Source organism: Mastomys coucha, unplaced genomic scaffold, assembly GCF_008632895.1.
Source record: "Mastomys coucha isolate ucsf_1 unplaced genomic scaffold, UCSF_Mcou_1 pScaffold13, whole genome shotgun sequence".
Classification (NCBI taxonomy): Eukaryota; Metazoa; Chordata; class Mammalia; order Rodentia; family Muridae; genus Mastomys; species Mastomys coucha.
Genome location: NW_022196895.1, coordinates 48,095,995 through 48,096,648, shown reverse-complemented (window position 1 = coordinate 48,096,648; position 654 = coordinate 48,095,995).

The window sequence follows — 654 nt, the reverse complement described above, 5'->3', positions numbered from 1 at the left end:
AGAGAGAGAGAGAGTCATAAAACCATAAAGAGGATTGTTGGCTTAGTAATCTTGAGGGAAAAAGAGAGGGTCATGTGATACACATTAGAACAAAACATAGGGTGATAAAGAGAATCATCCAGAGGGTCAGGGCTCACAGAGAAGAATTATGGGAGAAAGGAGCAAGTAAAAAAGTACATGTTTAAAAATGTTACAATAAAACCTTTTACTTAGAACTGTATAAACTAAAAGCAAAGAGTGGATTTTAAGTGTGAAAGGAAGTTGCTGAAATATGTTAAATGCAGTAATTGTTTGGTCTGTCTGAATTTTTAAATGCTTCTGGTGCTGTCTGATATATAGATTGAAAGACAGCATCTGCTGCAGATGTAACAACTTTCAGGGACTCTGAGTCAGATAATGTTAGCAGAGAAGTTGTGACTTCATTAAATCCCAGATGAGAAGGATGACAAGGTATACTATCAGATTTTTGGTAAGAACGAGAGAAGTCAATGGTGAATCCACAGACTTTGACCTGAATAGCTGAGTGAATATACTGCTCATTTCTGACATGGAAAAAATGAGCATTATTCAGGATTTGAAAGTAAATCAAGTGGTTATTAGCCCAGAAGTTTGGAATACAGGAAGAACAACCCACATTCCACAAGGAACTCAAGA